The sequence below is a fragment of the Narcine bancroftii genome, chromosome 6 (genome assembly GCF_036971445.1).
Source record: "Narcine bancroftii isolate sNarBan1 chromosome 6, sNarBan1.hap1, whole genome shotgun sequence".
Lineage (NCBI taxonomy): Eukaryota > Metazoa > Chordata > Chondrichthyes > Torpediniformes > Narcinidae > Narcine > Narcine bancroftii.
Genome location: NC_091474.1, coordinates 84,994,087 through 85,009,317, shown reverse-complemented (window position 1 = coordinate 85,009,317; position 15,231 = coordinate 84,994,087). Strand labels below are relative to the sequence as shown.

General features: G+C 39.0%; 1 long non-coding RNA gene across 1 annotated transcript in view; it reads right to left on the bottom strand.

The window, feature by feature from the left end:
• Nucleotides 1-9,039: 9,039 nt before the first annotated feature.
• Nucleotides 9,040-15,231, bottom strand: part of LOC138736307 (uncharacterized) — a 64,125-nt gene continuing 57,933 nt past the window's right edge. Inside the window, exons 5-6 of the long non-coding RNA XR_011340218.1 lie at nt 13,205-13,327; nt 9,040-9,304 (exon numbers count right to left, since the gene is read on the bottom strand). This is a non-coding gene — a long non-coding RNA (uncharacterized lncRNA). The remainder of the gene's footprint in view (nt 9,305-13,204; nt 13,328-15,231) is intronic.

Below are 15,231 nucleotides of genomic sequence, written 5' to 3'. Positions count from 1 at the left end.
GGACATGTAACAGCAGCATCGTATAATTCAAAAGCAAGAGGAGTGGCTATATTAATTAGCAAAAATGTGCCATTTAAAATAGAAGAGGAAATAATAGATCCAGCAGGGAGATATGTTATGATAAAATGTCAGATATATTCAGAGCTTTGGAATCTACTTAATATATATTCACCTAACGAAGAAGATCAAAAGTTTATGCAAGATATCTTTTTGAAGGTAGCTAATACGCAAGGGAACATACTAATAGGAGGGGATTTCAATCTGAATTTGGATCCAAATATGGATAAAACGGGGAAAAAAATTAACAGGAAGAACAAAGTAACCAAATTTATAATTAAATCAATGCAAGAAATGAAACTTGTGGACATATGGAGGAAACAAAACCCAAAAGAAAAGGAATACTCATACTACTCGACTAGACATAAAACATACTCAAGGATAGACCTATTCCTGTTATCAGCCCACATACAAGGGAGAGTTAGGAAAACGGAATATAAAGCTAGACTATTATCGGACCACTCACCCCTGTTATTGGCAATAGAGCTAGAAGACATCCCTCCAAGAATGTATAGATGGAGATTAAACCCCATGCTACTTAAAAGACAGGATTTTAGAGAATTTATTGAAAAACAATTAAAAATGTACTTTGAAGTAAATACGGAATCAGTGGAAGATAAGTTTATACTATGGGACGCAATGAAAGCATTCATTAGAGGGCAAATAATAAGTTATGCAACCAAGATGAAGAAGGACTATAATCAGGAAACAGAGCAGTTGGAAAGGGAAATAATAAACATAGAAAAAAAATTAGCAATAAAGGAAGATACAACCAAAAGAAGAGAATTGGCGGATAAAAAAATAAAATATGAAACATTACAAACATATAAGGTGGAGAAGAATATAATGAAGACAAAACAGAAATATTATGAACTAGGGGAAAAAACACACAAAATCCTAGCATGGCAGCTTAAGACAGAGCAAACTAAGAAAACGGTATTGGCAACAAGGAAAAAAGACAAACAAATTACATATAATCCAAAAGAAATTAAGGAAAACTTCAGAGAATTCTATGAACAATTATACCGAACCGAAAACGAAGGGAAAGAAGGGAAAATAGATGAATTTTTGACTAAAATTGAACTACCAAAACTACAAATAGAGGAACAAAATAAATTAACAGAACCATTTGGAACAGTAGAAATACAAGAGATAATAAAAAATTTACCAAATAATAAGACACCAGGAGAGGATGGACTCCCAATAGAATTCTACAAAACATTTAAAGACCTAATAATACCGCCCCTCCTGGATGTAATCAACCAGATTGATGAGACACAAAACTTACCAGATTCATGTAAAACAGCAATAATTACAGTGATACTAAAACAAGGGAAAGATCCACTCTCACCAGCGTCATATAGACCAATATCTTTGCTAAACACAGATTATAAGATAATAGCTAAACTATTAGCGAACAGATTAGCAGAACAGGTACCGAAAATGGTAAATTTAGACCAAACTGGATTTATCAAAAAAAGACGCACAACAGACAATATTTGTAAATTTATTAACTTAATTCATGCAGTAGAAGGAAATAAAGCACCGGCAGTAGCAGTTGCTTTAGACGCAGAGAAGGCCTTCGACAGAGTAGAATGGAATTACTTGTTCAAAGTATTGCAAAAATTCAGTTTACCGGAGAAGTATATTAATTGGATTAAAGCATTATATAAGGGACCGTTAGCGAAAGTGACAGTAAATGGACATGTATCAAAGCAATTTAACTTAAGCAGGTCAACGCGGCAGGGATGCCCACTATCACCATTATTGTTTGCGCTAGCTATAGAACCACTAGCAGAATCGATAAGAAGAGATAATAATATAAAAGGAATAAAAATAAAAGACAGGGAATATAAAATCAGTCTGTTTGCGGATGATGTGATAGTGTACTTAACAGAACCAGAACTATCAATAAAAGAACTATATAAGAAATTGAAGGAATATGGAGAAGTGTCGGGATACAAGATAAACGTAAATAAAAGTGAAGCAATGCCTATGAATAACGCGGATTTCGCAAAATTTAAGGAGGAATCCCCATTCAGATGGCAAACGCAGGCAATAAGATACCTAGGTGTGCAAATAAACAAAAATCTAGGCCAATTATATAAACTCAATTACAATCCACTAATGAAAAAACTACAGGACGATTTAGAGCATTGGAAAGAGCTACCACTAACACTGATAGGAAGGATAAACTGTATTAAAATGAACATTTTTCCAAGGATACTATACTTATTTCAGGCATTGCCAATACAACTGACAGAAAAATTCTTCAAAGAGTTAAAGAAAATAATAAGGAGATTTTTATGGAGAGGGGGGAAACCGAGGATAGCACTAGACAAATTAACAGAATGGTATAAACAAGGAGGCTTACAATTGCCAAACTTCAAAAATTATTATAGAGCCGCACAATTAAGGTACCTATCAGATTTTTATCAAACAAGGGAAAAACCAGACTGGACGAGACTAGAATTAGATAAAATAGGGGAAAAGATACCTGAACACATATTATATAAATGGGACGAAAAATTGGTACAACATAGAACTTCTCCAGTATTACACCATCTCCTCAATATATGGAAGAAGATACATGTAGAAAGAAATAAAATAAATTACCAAATACCAAAACTAATATTGACGCAAAATAAGCTACTCCCTTTTACAATAGACAACCTTGCCTTTAGAAAATGGGAAAAAAAAGGGATTAAAAGAATAGAAAATTGTTTTTCAGGAAGTAGATTCTTATCCTTTGAACAAATGAGAGATAAGTACAATATAACGGGAGATACAGCGCTGGCATATTACCAACTGAGATCCTACTTGAAAGATAAATTAGGAAGCAACTTGAGTTTACCAGAGGGAAGTAACCTTGAATATGTGATTACAGATACAATGTTAATCAAAAGATTTATAAAAAATATGTATATTAAACTGCAAGAAAAGGAAAATGAGGAAACAAATGGTAAAACTAAACAAAAATGGGAACAAGATTTAAATATAAAGATAAAAAAGGAAACATGGGAGAAGTTATGCTCTGGAACGATGAGAAATACAATAAATACGAGGCTGCGTATGATACAATATAATTGGTTACACAGACTATACATTACACCGCAAAAGTTAAATAAATGGGACCCAACAGTATCTGATAGATGTTTTCGATGTAAAAAAGAAAGGGGAACAACAATTCATGCAATCTGGACATGTGAGAGAGTAGAAAAATTTTGGGATGATCTCAATCAGATATTAAATAAAATAACAGAAAACAATATACCAAAGAATCCAGAGATCTTTCTCCTAAGTAACATAAAAAATAAAGAATTTGGAATTGACTTGGAGGATGCACAAAAAAGATTTGTTAAGATAGCCCTAGCTGTAGCAAAAAAATGTATTATGTCAACCTGGAAATTGGAAGATAATTTGAAAATACAACAATGGTATATAGAAATGAATAAATGTATTCCATTAGAAAAAATAACATATAGTTTAAGAAATAATATTGAAATATTCGAACAAGTATGGGAGCCTTACATTAAATACAATAGCGAAAACCTACCGGGAACAAACATTACCTAAGTTGATGGAAGGAGAAGAGAAGAAAAAAATGGACTCAGTAGAATTTCTGGTGTATTTTTGTTGAATGACAACATTGTCTAACTGAATTAATGCAACCTAGATTGTATAACTAAAATGGATGAGAGGGGGGAGGGATGGGGGGGTGGCTTGGGAGGAGGGAGGGGGGAGGGAGAAAAAGTCACTGTAAATGTGTGGAAAAGAAAAAGTGTATATCATGGCTATTGTGATTTATGGTGTGAAAAATAAAAAATTTAAAAAAAAAAAAAAAAAAAAAAAAAAAAAAAAAAAAAAAAAAAACAAACTCGATCAGAGATTAATTTAAGGACTCTTACTTTGCGTGTTACTTATTATTTAATATTTATTTTCTGTATTGCAGTTTGTTTGCACTTCCTCCTTGATTATGTTTTTCTCTTTTGGATAGAGTACAGATTTTTTGGTACCACTGTCAAGTAGAAATTCTGCTTGGCCCGCCGGAAGTAGAATCTCAGGGTTGTATGTGCTGTCATGTATGTACTCTGACAATAACTTTGAACTTTATAGGTATGGGTAGCTAAAACATGGGTTTAAGGTGAGGGTGAATCTGAGGGATAATTTTTTTCTCTCTCAGAGTACTTGATATCTGAAATGAGCTGCCGAAAAAGGTGGTGACGACACAAAAAAGGCATCTGGACAGGTACTTGAATGGGTAGGGCATAAAGGGAAAGGGAATTAATGGAGACAAGTGGGGCTAGTGTGTGCCAGCATGATGATCAGCATAGAGGAGGTGGATAGAAGGCCTGTTTTTATTGCTGTTAACTATGGCTCTATGATTCTCCATAGCCCTGGAAAAATAAGGGCATGATTTAATGGCAGGGTTCCAACACAATAACCCTGTGAAACATAAAAGTCTGCAGATGCTGTGATTGTAGTTAAATCACACAGAAATGCTGGAGAAACTTAGCTGGTCTTGCAGTAGCCGCAGTAGATAAAGATATGTTGCTGGCATTTCAGGCCTGAGCCCTTCTTCAATGAATTACCCCTGAAAGTGATAATACTGAAAGTACTCCTGCAAAGGTTCAGCAGTAATGTAGTTTTTTCTACCAACAGGACAGCAAAAGATTTCAAAGGTTGGCATTTTCACTACTTGTAATAATAAGTGTACTCCAAAGGGGCAGTTACAGCACAGTACTTCTTCCAAAGCTACTGATCACAAGTCAGTTGATTCAACATTCTGCAGCCACCACAAGTTCTCAAGGTAATGTTGGCTTTGTTCATTCCTTCTCAAGAGGGCAATTTGCTCAATCTTTGTTTACATGGAAAGGGTTCTATCTTTTCTGCTTGTGATACTTCTTGAAGGAGCCATCCAATTAATCAATCTCTTTCACATACGCGCACGTGTGTGTCTTTTATCCTTTTCTGAGTATTTAGTCAATTCCCTTTGGAAAATTTTAACTGAATCTGCTTCCACTCTCCTTTCAGGTATGCATTCCATATCCTCGAAGTTCACTGAGGAAGACATGCTTCCCTGTGCGATTCATAGTTCCTGTCCTCATTTTAAAATTTTATTCTCTTGTTACATAGAATACTACAAGCATTTTGGTCCACGATATTGTGCCAATCTACATGATCCTAACACCCCCCCCCAAAAAAATGAAACGCTCCCTACCTCAAAACCCTCTTTTTCTTTCATCCATGTGCCTGTCTCAGTTTCTTAAATGCTCCCAATGTTTCTGCCTCCACCACCAATCCTGGCAATGCATTCCAGGAACCCACAACTCTCCATGTAAAAACATTTACCCCTGATGTATCCCCTAAACTTTCTTCTCTTCATTTTGTACAGATGTCCTCTGGTGTTTGCTACTCTGGCCCTGGGAAAAAGGCATTGGCTGTCACCATTATCTATTCCTCTCAAGTTGTGGCACTCTGTGGAGAGAGCAGTTTGTACCAGTAATCTCTATCATGGAGTGTTGGGAAGGCTAGATTATCTGAGGTATTTAAAGATAAGGTAAACCAAATCTTGTAAGATCGGGGAATTGAGGGCTATGGTGAACTGGCAAAGTGGCAAAAAAGTGTTGAAGCTTGGTGTAGATCAGCCATGATCACATTGTACGTGATGCAGGTTTGGATGGCTGAGTGGACTATTCCTCTTCCCATTTTCTTGTGCTCTTGTGCGCCCCATCATTACCTTCCCTTATGTCTTCCTATAACTGAAGAGCCTCATCTCTGGCACCATTCAAGCCAATCTCAATCTCCATACTGCATGCTTCCAAATGCATGGTATCTAGAATCGGGTATAATGTGCCATCTGAGGTCTAACTAGAGTCTTGTAAAGGTTTAGAAGTAACGTATTTGTTACTGAACTCTATTTAACTGCTGTGAGGACATTTTTGGGAAACTGATACACCCTGAAAATGTATAAATAAACTGATTTGTTTATGCAGTTTGCAGAAGGTTGAAATGATCTCCCAAGTAGTTTTTGCTTTGATAGGCATACTGCAGATGAGTATCACTTCATAGTGTCAAATAAATGTCCTCTTAATTATCTTTGGAGTCAGATTCACTTTAAGTTTGGGCAAGAATGGTAATGGAATTCAGGTCAGTTATGCTAAAAAGAGTGAAAATTAGCCAATTTGGCCCAGTTTGCAGAGTGTGTCTAAAATATTTTGAAACTAGTATTGGAATCATCCATACTGATGTAGTTTTGTTTTTACAATATATTTAGTTTTCTGCTGAACCTGTTGCCAAAAAATGCATATGGGCCACAGGAAGATAAACATCTGACTTTGGTTCCTAAATTTGTTCATCCCCATACAGCACACTGAAAAGACAGCTCATCAGAGACACTGCAGGTCGATGGTGAAGACTGGTGAAGTGGGACTGGGATTGTTGACAATGCCTCTTGTGGTTGAGTGGCCACTGACAGCAATGCCTAGTATTTAGCTTGATTTTCTGTCCGGGCACTCTCCATCTGGATGTTATTAACATCGACCTCCGCTTTCTGCTGGCCTACTCTCCATTCTCCCTCCCTTCCCATTCCCTTTGTCTTCTTTCCTTCAGCTCTCCACCCCTTCCCTCTCCATTCACAGAGCCATCCCTCCTCCCCCGCTTGCCATTGTGCCTTCCCTCCCTTTTCCACCTATTACCTCTTGTCTGTGGGCCTGTGCTCCTTCCCCTTCCCCTTGTCCCTATCACCATCATTTTGTTTGGGAGCTGATGAAGGGCTCAAGCCCGAAACATTGGTTATGCATCTTTATCTTTGCTATATAACGTGCACAGTTTGACCTGCTGAGCTCCTTTGCCCTGTACTCTTCAATCAGTGAAATGGTGCTATTTCAATGCAGGTCTTGAGAAGTGATAGCCATGGAACCAACTTTGCTCTCAAGAAAAAAAAATGTCTGTAAATATCCCAGAAGATGCCATCAATTAATCCAGGCTGCTGTTAGATGGCATGTAACACTATTTCAGATTTATTTGTGCCTCACCATCCATTCAGTCATTTGTTTCCCCTCACTTTGTGATTTGGCACAGATACAAACAACATCATGAGAAAAAAAACAAGAGGTTGGAGGAACTCAGCATGTCAGACAGCATCCAGAGGTTGAAATGGTCAGTTAGCTTTTTGGGTCTGGACCCTTTATGGAGCCTAAGATGGGAATGCAAGCTATCAAATACATGAAGGGTTGGAAGAAGCAGGGGTGGTAGTTAAAATGTGATTGGGTATTGGACAAAAGGTGGGAAAGATGAAGAGACAGGCAGAGGGAGTGAGAAGGTCAGAGAGAAAAGTATGCAAAGAAGAGATGGAATCAGTGAAACCAGATTGAAATTGGAGCGACCTAAAATTTAGAAAGGTCGATGGATTTAAGACCGTCAAGGAGGAGTATGGTATGTTGATATCACCCTTCCCATTTTAGTATCAATAATGGGTCTAAACCTTTTTGTTTTCATTACCAATAACTCTGCCTCACCCACAGGAAAAAAAATCTCAGGGTTGTATGTACTGACAATAAATCTGAAATCTGAAATCCTAAACATTGACTGACAATTTCTCCCCTTGCATGCCATTGGATCCACTGAGCTCCTCCAGTAGCTCCCCCACCTCTTCTTCTGTCCAACCCCCCTATCAGTTAATTGTTCCACCCCTGCTTCTTACACCATTTGGTATATTTAATATTGCACCTTCCTGTTTGGATTGATGATCCCCACCTGAATTGTTGACAGACCATTTCTTCCCATGGATGCTGATTGATACACTGACCTCCTTAAGATTCTGGCATTTGCAGGTTTTATGATATTGAGCAATATCATGTATTAAATTTGATCACTCATTCAATGACGCTGTTTTATCAAGTTTCCCAAACATCTTCACATGTATACTTTAGTGCAAAGGTAGCTCATCTGTGAGTTGCAAGCTCTCACAAACAGCGATGTGCTATCCAGCCTGTGGACTTTAGAGGAAGCGTCTCTGATCTGCCATGAAATACAACAGAATATTCTACTTGGGAGGAAAAACAGAGGATTCAACTCCTCCAATAGTGCAGATCCCACTCTGTACCTCACTGAAGTTCAATGATGTTCCAAGGCAACTGAAATCGAAGGTTTCCGACTTTGACATGAGTGTAAACCACAGAACGACGACTGATGGCACATGCTGAACTGAAATGATTTGACTTTAACTCTGAAATAATATTTCATACCAACAATATTTCTTTCCTCTAGAGCACACATGTCAAACTCAGGCCCACGGGCCAAATTTGGCCCGTGATATAATTATATTTGGCCCGCAAGATCATATCAAATATGTATTAGAGCTGGCCCGCTGCCCACCGCGCCAGTATAGTGCATGCACAGCTAATACTACAAATCCCAGAATGCTTTGCAAATGCATTGGCGCCAGCCCGTCAGCTCGCTAATCGCCCCCACCTCCTCTCTTTACTTTCATTAGCATCTGTGACCTGTCGCCCAACTCACACGTAATAAACCCCTTTCGAAAAATGGCCAAACGAAAGACAGAAAACAGGACCTTTCAAGACAGGAGGCAAACTCTGACCCCAGAGTTTGATGAACTGCATCTAAGAAGAGATGCCAAGTATCTGGTTTAGACCCAGGTGCATCAGAGTAAATCACAGTGTAGCAAGCTAAGCTTGGATTAATATTTTCTTTGGTTAACTTTGGACTGTTCATAGTTGAAAAATTGGATTTTCATTGAAGCAAGTTGTTATTTTTTTGACTTGTTGGCTTGTGAAAAAAATACATTTAAAAGGAGCTTAAAGGCTATAGAGAAATATTATTTATTGAATATTTTATTTCTCATTTGTTAATGCTTCTTCTGGAAAGAGTTTAACCAAAACTATTATTAAACATTTATTTTAATAAGAAAAAGTTTAACATTACATATGTTGAAAGAAGAGAAAACATGCAGATGTTGTTGAAAATTTTCAATAAATATTTAGTTTTGCCCATGACTTAGTCCAAGTTTTTAATTTTGGCCCTCTGTGAATTTGAGTTTGACACCCCTGCTCGAGAGTGTCCCTCTTCATTCTTCCCTTTTTCTGCTGTCTCCTTTCACAGAGTCAAAATAATTTCTCACCTTTCCTCTTATCATATCAAATGACCACCTTTTGTTTGTTGGTGTGGACTCTGCCCCTTTTCTCTCCAGTCTTTATTCATTCACCTGCCAGCTTTTTGTTTATACCTTGAAGAAAGATTCAGACCAAAAACTCAGTAATATATCTTTACTTCCTATGGATGCTGCAAAACCTGCTGAGTTCCTGGAGACTTTCATGTTTCACAACAAGATTGTAAACACATAATCATCCAATAAAAGTATCCTAATATAATGTAATTAGCTAGTGATTTCCACAGTGCTGTTTATGATGAAATCCTGCAACCAGTATTATAAATACAGATGCAGCAAGAACCAACATTGCCAAAAAAAGAGAAATACAATAATTGCAGATGAGAAGGTTGAGCAAGCAATGTGAGGTGCAGTGGGGGGGGGGGGGGGGACCAGCAGGTCAGACTGCATCCGTGAAGAGAAATGGAGACTGAAAACAGGCCCTGACCTGTAACTTCTCTCTGTGGACGCTGCCTGACTTGCTGAGTTCTACTGAAAACAATCTCTTGGAAACAAATGCTTGGAATGTTGTGGCCAATGCCCTTCGTTCAACTTCAGAAACATAAGCCCTTCAATTAGCATTAGTTAAAATATTCAAATTGCCTGCAGTAAGCAGAGGGTGGTGGTAGACAGAACGTATTCTGACTGGAGGTCAATGAATAGTGGAGTTCTGCAGGAATCTGTTCTGAGACCCCTGCTCTTTGTGATTTTTTTTTAAATGAATGATTAGGACAAAGAAGTTGACAGATGAGCCAGTAAACTTGCAGATGACAGGAAGGTTGGAGGTGTGGATGGTGTAGAAGATTGTCATAGGTCACAATAGGCTGTAAATGGGACGCAGGGTTGTGCAGAAAACTGGCAGATGGAGTTCAATCCAGCTAAGTGTGAAATGATGCATTTTGGATGGTCAAACTTGAAGGCAGAATACATGGTGAATGGCAGGATTCGTAACAGTGTGGAAGAACAGAAGGGCCTTGGGGTCCAAATCCATAACTCTCTCAAGGTTGTCACACAAGTTGATAGGGTAGTTCAAGAGGCTTATGGTATGCTGGCCTTCATTAGTCTGGGGATTGAGTTCAAAATTCATGAGGTAATGTTGCAGCCTCTGTCCTCAAGGACCCCCACTACCCAGGCCCTGCCCTCTTCACACTGCTACCATTGGGAAAAGGAACAGGAGCCGGAAGAGGAGAACTCAATGGCGCAAGGGCAGCTTCTTCCCTTCTGCCATCAGATCCCTGCATGGGACAATGAAACACACTTGCACTATATTTATTTTGAAATGTGCTTTGTAGAATGCTTGCATTGCGATGCTGCCGCAAAACAGCGAATTTTGTGACGTTCGTGAGAATAAATTCTGATTCTGATTCGTGGGATGGTCAAGCATCACCACCCCACGAATCAAAACGAGGGAAACGTTCGGATCTGCAAGGAAAAACAACCAACGTATTTATTCTCTAACAAGCAGACACTGTGGTTGAAGTAAAAACGCAGAATCCTGGAGCAACTCAATTGGTCAAAGATACATAACCAACGTTTCAGGTTTGATCCCTTCATCAAGATTATAAAGGGCTCAAGCCCAAAACGCTGGCAATCTTGTGCAGTGTTTGACCTGCTGAGTTGCTCCAGCATTGTGCTTTTTTATTTTCATCACGATATTCCTAAAATATAATTTATTTCAGAGCAAAGGCGAATTTTGGTCAACTTGCAGCTGCCCAAACCAAACGAACTATTTGAGTAGACCCCGCTGTTAAGCAAACAAATCACCACTAATTCGCCTCGGTTTTACAATGTTTGACTGCCCTTGGTTTCGTTGCTAACTTTCGACCGCTATCACTTATCCGACCTTTGCTCCTGCTTATCCCGCAGTGTGTGTGTGTGTGTGTGTGTGTGTGTGGGGTGAAGAGAGAGTATGTGTGCGTGAATAAGTGGCTTCGTCTTTTTTTAATTCCAATATGTTTCTTCTTCTTCTTTGGCTTGGCTTCGCGGATGAAGATTAATGGAGGGGTAAATGTCCACGTGAGCTGCAGGCTCGTTTGTGGCTGACAAGTCCGATGCGGGACAGGCAGACACGGTTGCAGCGGAAAATTGGTTGGTTGGGGTTGGGTGTTGGGTTTTTCCTCCTTTGTCTTTTGTCAGTGATAACACAAATGGCTGCGTCGACCACGGGGGTCCTGAGACCAAGAAAGGCTCAATAAAATGTATGGGTGGCTGCCCTCCACACACATCGTTCCTGTTTCTCCTCAGCGTGTTTACAGATTACTTTCAATTGACTCTGAGATGGACGATCAGGAAGATTAGAAAATAAAGTCCCGATTTGGAGGCTAAAGCCCACCGTCGCCCGCATGAATTCAACTCGAAGCACACTGCTGCCGCCAGCAACTCGGGGAGTGGGAAAGGGGGCGCGGCGAATGAAATCGGCAACACAGCCGTTCACGAAGAGAGAACGAGCGATCGGCACTTTCGATCTCCCGGAATAGACGGGAGCGAAAAGCTGAAGCAGCAATCTGAAATTTCTGGGTGCGCCCAGCTTTCTGATCTTCGCAAAATCACTCTTGTTTTTCTTTCTTTCTGCAAGGAGGCTGTTGGAAGAGTTTAGGATCCTGTCGGGAACAGGGGAACGAGAGTCTGAGGACAACGCGTAGTGAAGGGAGTTGAGAGAGCGTTTATTGACTATTTGAATGTCTCTTAGCCCCACACGCACCGAGGTCAGTGGAATTGGCAAGGCCGTTAAAAATGTTGGAACACACACGAATACCTCCCCCCCTCCCCCACCATGGGATTAAAAAGTGCACAGCACTTCAATGAAAAAGTGATCCTGTGACTCTTTAAATACTATCATTAAAAAATATTTTTTCATCTTTTGAACCAGCTAAGTTCTACTGCTTTGTCTTGTATAATAATATTTCCCCCCCCACCCCCACCACCACCAGTGGGGGTCAAATTAAAATGAGTTTACCCAGAGAGATATTTTAATTTACAACATTAAAGTTGCGTTGCAACGTTTGTGTTCATTGGATTGCTTTTTATATGTTACTGTGCTGGGTGGGTCACGTCTCCAGAATGGAGGACCATCGCCTTCCCAAGATCGTGTTATATGGCGAGCTCTCCACTGGCCACCGTGACAGAGGTGCACCAAAGAAAAGGTACAAGGACTGCCTAAAGAAATCTCTTGGTGCCTGCCACATTGACCACCGCCAGTGGGCTGATATCGCCTCAAACCGTGCATCTTGGCGCCTCATAGTTTGGCGGGCAGCAATCTCCTTTGAAGAAGACCGCAGAGCCCACCTCACTGACAAAAGGCAAAGGAGGAAAAACCCAACACCCAACCCCAACCAACCAATTTTCCGCTGCAACCGTGTCTGCCTGTCCCGCATTGGACTTGTCAGCCACAAACGAGCCTGCAGCTGACGTGGACATTTACCCCCTCCATAAATCTTCGTCCGCGAAGCCAAGCAAAAGAAAGAGAACAGTCTTACTTCAACTCCCATTCGTGTGGGATCCCCAAAATACTGATCACCTCACTTGCTTTCATACCTAACAAATAAATACTCTTAAAACAAACAGTTGGGACATTGGATGCTTCCTCAGACACGATCAACATTGCTGACAAATCAATCAGAATCAACAATTTATCCTTTATAATGTAAAATTTCAATTTAGATAGGATCAAACTACTTAACTACCCATTTTCCTCCAATTCTCTTGTCTCTCACAATGAGACCAGTGATCCATTAAAATAAATGGGAAGGGGGGGGGTGGTGAGTGAGGGAGGGAAGGGACGGGGGAAAAAGGGGAGAAAATGACACTATATATTCAAGAGAAAAAAATGTCTGTATGTATTTTGGTCAGTATGGTTCATAGTGTGAAAATTAAAAAATTTAAAATAACAAAAAAAAGCCAACTAGATTATTGCCTTGTTTCAGGTTCACAAAGAGATGACCGCACCATTTGCCTCTTACAGTATTCTTGCGGTCTCACCTTCTATGTCGGAGGTCTCCCTTTAAATGAAACACTCCATTTGTTGAGTTCAATATCCTCTGCTTCGGGAATTCAACAATTGACATGCTGGTTACAATGACACTGGACAACAATTTTTTTTCCCTGGGGGAAAAAAAAGAGATTAGACAACTTCAAGATGAACACAAAAATAATTTCAGATTTGCTGTATCATGTAGGAAGTTTAAAAAAAAAATTATTTACTATTTCATACATGCAGTAACTACAAATATTATAATAGTACAGATATCAAAAAAGAACAAAAATGAATAAATGATGGGTTTCACCCCACCCCAAAAACCCCTCCCACCAAAAAAAATACAAATCGAAAAATGTTTTTAAAAAAAATTATAGGTATATAAAAAAGAGAAAGCAAAAAAAAAAAAATTTTTTTTGGATTGCAGAGTGATGTCATGCAGTACAATTCATCAGTTCTAACATAAACATATCGAGGAGAATTCTGCAGGGCTAGAGGGATAAAAAGGGCTATCACTACAAGTTTAATCCCATTATTTGAGTGTGTGGGGAAGTTGTAGAAACATTAAATTCACCTTTATTGAATTTAAGATGTTTAATCACATAATGATGTTGAGCCAAACTCTCAGGTTGACTGCACATGTTGCACAACCAATGTGAGGACCCCAGGCTTCTGTCTTGGTCACCAATTTTACAACCGAAGTAGAGCAATTAGTCTTTCTTAGTAAGTGGAGTCGTGCTGCTACTCGCCACAAACGTAACAGAAAAAATCAGAGTGGTTGTGATATTGACGAGACATTTTTGTGTATTGAATGTTCCTGAAGATAATAAATGCTATTGTTAAGTACAGTTACTTTGCTATTGCCTGAAGAACATGTGCATCAAGATGCGTTCAATCCATAATCAACCTCTGAATATGTGAACTGCTTTTATAGCCTGTCTGCATCTATCCTGACTAGGCATACCCAGGCCTAAAACAACATTTGCAAATTACCTGCACGGAGTGCCTACCCAGACTTGCTTGGACTGACCAAAACAGCTTACTAGTCAACTTCAAATAGGAAATTACAAAAATAGATCATGACTAAACAATGATATGTGATAGGAAATTTTAAAGGTGATTTTTAGCAGCACAAAATACATAAAATATACTCAAAAGTGTTCAGGAAGCTAAATTTTCATTGTAAAATTAAAATCTAGATAGCAGGATCAAACTACTAAACTATCTTGGACCTATTTTTCTTGCCATTCTTATCTTTCAAATAGAAAATAACAAAACTTGTGATCCATTAAAAAAAAGATCAGTATGATTATTTCCTCATTTCAGGTTCATAAGGAGATAACAGAACCATTAGCCTCTTACAGTATTCTTGTATACTCACCTGCTATATCTGAGGCCTCCCTTTACATTAAACATTACATTTGTTGACAATGATTATGAAGTAACCCTCCTTTGTTCTGGTCTTGCGCCTATGGAATCAGTTCTTCTCTCCACCCCACACAGTTTTCAAGACTCGTATCAGGTTTCCCCTTCTTAATCTTCAAATTACCCCTTTTGCAATCCAAAAGAAAATATCTGGACAGTTCCCTTTCAGCAAAAATCAGCTTTGAAGTGACTACACAGGGTTAATACATTTTTGATACAAACCCTTCGGTAGCTTACAAATCTGAATGTTTAGTTCCGACATCAATGCAAAATGGATTTGACACAAACTTTCACTGTCACCCTTTAATACAACAGTAAAAAGAGCCGAGAAATGTTCGATGCATTAAGATGTAGACATGGATTGTTAAATAGCAGTCTGCTTGCATTATGTGGACCAACATGTGCCGAGGCAAGGATTACACCAGGCACTTACCTATTCCATTCCAGCATTAGGGAAATTCACACCATTTTGCACATTATTATGGCAGCTTGACCTAACTAATTTCTGGGTTTAGTTGCGACAGGCAGATTGCAGAAACAATTTTTAATACTGTCAGACTAGTTATTAATCTGGCGGTTGCAAGTGGAAACAAAGTATATTTAGAAC